We start from the raw sequence: 5,761 nt of genomic DNA, 5'->3' as shown, positions 1-5,761 counted from the left end.
AAGATTAGGAATTTCTTTTAAAAGTTGTTTCAAAAAAATTTCTAGACTCACAGAAAAGGTAACCAAATTGTACGCAGGACTTCTGTGTACCCTTCAAAAGGATTCTCCTAAAGTTAACATCTAACATAATAACAATACAATTACCAATGCTAACAAATTGATGGCGATATAACACTATAAGACGATATAACTACAGAACTTACTCAAAATTTTCCGATTTACTTCCTTAGTCTCTCTAATGCAAGATCCAGTCCAGGATCCTCCACTGCACTTCATTTTTGAGTCTCTTTAGTCTTCTACAAACTGTGACATCTCCTCAGTCTTTCCTTGTCATGATTGTGACGCTTTTGAAGTAAAATTGATTTTTTGGAGAGTTACCTCAATTTGAGTCATTTTTTCATGATTATATTGAAGTTGTATATTTTGCAACAGGAATACTTTTTGTCCTATCACAGGTGACATGCTGCCAGTATAGTCATATGTTGTTGACAGTGATGTGAACCTTTATCTTATGATGGTATCTGTAAGTTTCCTCCTCCATAAAGTCACTCTTTCCTTTTATAATGAATAAGGGTCTTATGTGGAGACAGTATGTGGATTTTGAACTTTATTTGTCACTCTTATTTCTCGAGCTTAGAATAGGAGAGGGGCATGAGTGAAAAGAACTTGGATGTGACAGATTTGGAGACATGTTGGTATAGAAGTTATAGTTCAAGGGGAAAAAGGGCCAGGGTTAAAGTAGGGGGTCTATTGGCAGTCAAGAATTCTTTGCATCTGACCAAGTTCTTGCTCTGAGTGATACTGCTGTTCTCACCACAAATGAGAAAGGTGCTGCTGGATGATCCATCTAAAAGAAAATCAGATTAAGATAAGGATTTGTTTAAGAGTTAAGGTGTTCTGCAAGACATGAACGTGAGACTCGTTGGCGTTTGACTGCAACATCAGTAGATAGTAAGGTCATCTTTATGAGACTCAAGCCATGAGTACACTGGTAAAGCTTGATGTAAACCCAATGAAGGGATTTCCAGGGTGACATATCCTGCTGTGTCACTTGCTAGATCTCCACACAGCTGTGAAAGGGATGGTTTGGCATCCTTCCATGAGCTTTATAGTAATATATTCCTACATAATCTAGCATGAAAGTTCTGCCTGTGAGATGCCACTGTTGATCTGTTCATTAATAGTGCCCATAGAAAGCTTAAGTTAGCTATTTGCTGCATTCCTTGCGTTTATGAGAGCTGTGGACAGTGAGTTTGGTCATTTTGGTCTAACTTCTACATAAACCTATTTTGAAATGTCATTCCCATGTTAGTTTCCAATCATGTGCGTAATGAAGGCTTTGCAAAGGATGTATCTTTAAAGCTTCATTATAACTCTTTGTAAGTTTTCCTGCCGACTGTCTGAAAAAGTTTACACAGTGCCTAGAAAAGTCAAAAGAATTAATAATAGGTGTTTAAGCTTTCATTAAATTTATTTAAGCACTAAAATGTATTCTCATTTTCAGTATGTAATTAAAACATTTTATTATAAAAAATCCAAAATAGTTCTATTTTCTAATATGACAAATATAGAGAAGAAAATATCTATTTGCTTTGAATTATTAAACATATGCAGTCTAGACTGGGTATTTGGGGTGGCTCCTGGCTTCAGATCAGCTCAGCTCTGGCCATTGCGGTCACTTGGGGAGTGAACCAACGGAATGAAAGATCTCTCTCTGACTCTACCTCTCTCTGTAACTTTAAAATAAATAAAATAAATCTTAAAAAAAAAAAACTAGCATTGTGGGGCCAGCACTGTGGCGTAGTGGGAAAAGCCACTGCCTACAGTGCTGGCTTCCTATATAGGCACTGGTTCAAGTCCCGGCTGCTCCACTTCCAATCCAGCTCTCTGCTATGGCCTGGGAAAGCAGTGGAAGGTGGCCCAGGTCCTTGGGCCCCTGCACCCATGTGGGAGATCCAGAAGAAGCTCCTGACTTCTGGCTTCAGATCGGCACAGCTCTGGTCATCTGTGGAGTGAACCAGTGGATGGAAGACCAAAAGAGAAGGGACTGGCGCTGTGGCTAGAAAAGCAATGGAAGATAGTCCAGGTCCTCAGGCTCCTGCACCTGCGTGGGAGACCCAGAGGAAGCTCCTGGCTCCTGATTATTGATTGGCACAGCTCCGGCCATTGCAGCCAATTGGGGAGTGAACCAGAGGATGGAAGACCTCTCTCTCTGCCTTTCCTTCTCTCTCTGTAACTCTTTCAAATAAATCTTTAAAAAAAATCAGAAGAGAAATTTTAAAATTATCTTGAGACAAATGAAAATGGAATACAATGTATCAAAATTTATGAGATGCAGCAAAATCATTTTTTCAAAAAAGTTATTTGTTAAACAAATATAAAATTATATTGTTATCAGCTCGATCTATATTTCCTGGATGATTAATGATGAAAATCTCTTCAAATGTTAATGGACTATATGTGCTCTTTAATGAAACTGGAATATGGTTGGATTAAAACTTGATCAGTCTTGCCCTTCTGAGATTCCTAATAAATACATTTTAGTTTAAATTTCCTCCTGGATATCATGTTGCATGTTGCCCTTCCCTTACCATTTTTTTTTTTTAAAGATTTATTTATTTGTTTCTTTGAAAGTTGGAGTTACAGAGAGAGACAAGGAGAAGCAGAGACAGAGAGAGAGGTCTTCCATCTGCTGGTTCACTCCCCAATTGGCTGCAATGGCCAGAGCTCCACCGACCTGAAACCATGAGCCAGGAGCCTCCTCTGGGTCCCCCACACTGGCGCAGGGGCTCAAGCACTTGGGCCATCTTCTACTGCTTTCCCAGACTATAGCAGAGAGCTGGATTGGAAGTGGAGCAGCTGGGACTTGAAATGGCGCCCTTATGGGCTGCCAGCACTGCAGGCAGTGGCCTCACTCGCTATGCCGCAGTGCCAGGACCCCTTTTTCAATAATTTTCAATATTATTATTTTCCTCTTCATTCTTTTTTTCTCCACAGGCAGAGTGGACAGTGAGAGAGAAGAGACAGAGAGAAAGGTCTTCCTTTTTGCCGTTGGTTCACCCTCCAGTGGCTGCCGTGGCTGGCGCACCACGCTGATCCGAAGCCAGGAGCCAGGTGCTTCTCCTGGTCTCCCATGGGGTGCAGGGCCCAAGCACTTGGGCCATCCTCCAATGCACTCCCTGGCCACAGCAGAGAGCTGGCCTGGAAGAGGGGCAACCGGGACGGAATCGGGCGCCCCGACCGGGACTAGAACCTGGTGTGCCGGTGCCGCTAGGTGGAGGATTAGCCTAGTGAGCCGCGGCGCCGGCCTCCTCTTCATTCTTAGTAGCTTGTGATATCCCTTACTGTGTTCTCCTTAGCCCACAAGTTATTACCTTTGTGTATTTAAGTACCAGGTATTTGGCATGTTTCATTAGCTGCCTGTTATTGATTTCCAATTGAAGTCAAGCCTAGGAAATGTGGTTTGTGTGATGTCAGTTTGAGGGATTTATAATTTCTTTTATGAGCTACTTTGTTCAGAATTTTTCAGTATATTTAAAAAATTTTCGTTCTCTGATTTAAAAGTGTAGATATGTGATGCATAAAGTCAATTATTATGCTATTCCAGTAAAGCCTCTAGCTATCTTTATTCTACTTGATCTGAGAGATGTGTTGGTTTGTTATTGTGATTGTGGATTCTCAAATATCCCCCAGTCTATCAGGTTTTGATGTATTTATTTCAGAACTATATCGTTAGATATATATTAGAAGTGTTGCATGCTCTTGGCAACTGCATCATTTTAAAATATTGACTATTTCTACTAATTGTTTGCTTTGAAATCTGTACTTGCATAATAGTATCCCCACACCTGCTGTCTTCATATTTCTTTGTAAATGTTTTTTTAAATTCTTTATTCTTTAATTTTTGTATGAAATTTTCACACAAATAATAAAGAAGAGAGAACTTTATAAGGAACTCCATGTACCCACGACCCTACTTCAACATTTATTAAAATTCTGTTATTCTTGTCTTATTCACATATAGCCCTCTTTAGATAGTTTCTAAAAGGCTAATGGCATTCTGCCTATATATATCTGCACATGCATTTCTGAAAATATTTCTTTTTAACAAAACCACAGTACAATAACATTAACTTCTTCTTGGGTCTCGGGAAGAAGTGTGTGTTCACTAGTGGACCTCAAAGTCTTTTCATTAGACTAAATATCATTTGAGAGGAAGGAAGAGAGCCTAGGATAAGCAGAGTCAAATTCTGTAATTGAATCTATCTTTATTTTAAAGATATTTATTCAAAAGACAGAGACAGAGAGATCTTCCATGTATTGGTTTACTTTCCAAATGTCCATAACAGCTGGGGCTGGGCTAGGCAGAAACCAGGAGCCAGGAACTCCATCCACGTCCCTCCACATGGGTGGCAGGGACCCAAGTATGGGGCCATCATCTCCTGCATTCCCAGGTGCATTAGCCGAAGAGTGAATCCCAAGCAAAGTAGCCAGGACTTGAACAGTCCCTTGGATTTGGGATGTGGGTGTCCCAAGCCAAGGCTTAACCTGCTGCCCCATGGTGCCAACACCCTGAACCTATTTTTAAGCTGAGTTCCAGAGAGGGACATAACTGGCCTGAAAGTACTTAGGACGTTTACATTACAGCATAGATCCAATCCTCTTAAAAGTTTTCCTGGGGCCTGCGCTGTGGAGCATCAGGTTAAAGCCCTGGCCTGCCGTGCCAGCAGCCCATATGGGTGTCAGTTCGAGTCCTGGCTGCTCCACTTCCAATCCAGCTCTCTGCTATGGCCTGGGAAAGCAGTAGAAGATGGCTCAATTCCTTGGGCCCCTGCACCTGTGAGGGAGACCAGGAAGAAGCTCCTGGCTCCTGGCTTCGGATCAGCTCAGCTCTGGCCGTTGTGGTCATTTGGGGAGTGAACCAGCAGAAGGAAGACCTCTCTCTCTCTACATCTCTGCAAGTAAGTCTTTCAAATAATAAAATAAATCTTTAAAAAAATTTTTCCGCACCTGCAGGGACTGAACATTTTGAGGAGAGCATAGAACCTCCCAGCACTGCCATGCAGGACTTGCTGTTAGAAGTAGTATTTATGATGGGGTTTGAAGCATATTTAGGTCTTCACAACGTGAAAGGAATTGCCTCTTTACAACTGACGTGCGCATCTTCATAGAGGGGTGAGGGGATGATGGGATTACTAGTTGCTTCAGAATTTCCATCTAGGAAAAGCAAAGGGGACAGTGAAAGAGTGGACTGAAGCCTTCATTTACATAGTAAGAACGTTATTCATGATTTGTTTTAATGTACAAGTAAAAAAAACAGCAAAGTTTTCCGTGGGTGGTTTTACTCACACACTGACCATATTAAACACCATTGTCATTTTAAAATTATTGCTGCCTGCTATAGTTTTACTTAGAGAAGAGGATGATAGCAAAACTTGGGAGTTCAAGCATCCATTCCCTCCACCAGTCTGTCAGAAAAGGACGCCCTGACTTTTCCCCCTGCTCGCTCCGATTTATTTCTCAGAACAGAACTGTAGAGTCCCCACCACCCAGACGCCTACCCCACTTCCATAGGCAGTTTCTGGGCGGGAGTCCCATGGCTCCGCCGTACGGAATGGAGCCGCTTCCTGGATGGCGGCCCACACGAAGAAACTCCAGTGGGCGCGGCCATGTTTTCCGCCCGCAGCCTCTCTTACGGTACTGGTCACCGTCTCTAACGACGCCTCAGCGCCCTGTTGACTGTGGGCGAATTGCGGCTTCC

The 5,761-nt window shown here is 42.2% G+C and overlaps 1 long non-coding RNA gene across 1 annotated transcript; it reads right to left on the bottom strand.

Moving 5' to 3' along the window:
- Window positions 1-581: 581 nt before the first annotated feature.
- On the bottom strand, window positions 582-5,699 carry LOC127491348 (uncharacterized). Its single transcript, XR_007919994.3, has 3 exons — window positions 5,562-5,699; window positions 5,011-5,217; window positions 582-847 (listed from the first exon to the last, which is right to left on the bottom strand). It is a non-coding gene; the product is annotated as an uncharacterized LOC127491348 (long non-coding RNA).
- Between the last annotated feature and the right edge of the window lie 62 nt (window positions 5,700-5,761).

The sequence above is a fragment of the Oryctolagus cuniculus genome, chromosome 18 (genome assembly GCF_051225735.1).
Source record: "Oryctolagus cuniculus isolate XC-2025 breed Fujian yellow rabbit chromosome 18, ASM5122573v1, whole genome shotgun sequence".
Classification (NCBI taxonomy): domain Eukaryota; kingdom Metazoa; phylum Chordata; class Mammalia; order Lagomorpha; family Leporidae; genus Oryctolagus; species Oryctolagus cuniculus.
Note: the sequence above shows the minus strand (reverse complement) of the source record. Positions and strands in the feature narration are given on the sequence as shown.